The following is a 423-nucleotide window of genomic DNA, read 5'->3' as shown; positions in this document are numbered from 1 at the left end:
CTACAAGCCTACAACCAAACACACCAACAGAGCATCCTCATCAACCACCACGGCGACAGGCCGGATCTTGGCTCTAGCGGCTCTTGCCCTCATGTCCTTGATGCTTCTGCTGACCTGCTTCTCGTCCGTTGGCCTGAGCAAGGCCGACGAGCGCATGCTGTACCACGACTGGGTCGCGCTCCACTGCCGTGCATTCGGGGTCGACTTTAGCAGGACCGACGACGACACGCGCCTCAATATCTTTGTGGACAACCTCTGCTACATAGACCCGCACAACGCGCGTGCCGGCGTCGGCTACCGGCTGGGCCACACCGCGTTAACCGGACTAACGCACGACGAGTTCCATGCACACTACATCAACGACCATGTCCGCGCCACCCCACCGGCACCGGACTGGATGAACTCTGACCACCGGTCCAATAC

This window comes from Triticum dicoccoides, chromosome 3B (assembly GCF_002162155.2).
Source record: "Triticum dicoccoides isolate Atlit2015 ecotype Zavitan chromosome 3B, WEW_v2.0, whole genome shotgun sequence".
Taxonomy (NCBI): domain Eukaryota; kingdom Viridiplantae; phylum Streptophyta; class Magnoliopsida; order Poales; family Poaceae; genus Triticum; species Triticum dicoccoides.
This window is presented reverse-complemented; position numbering follows the sequence as displayed.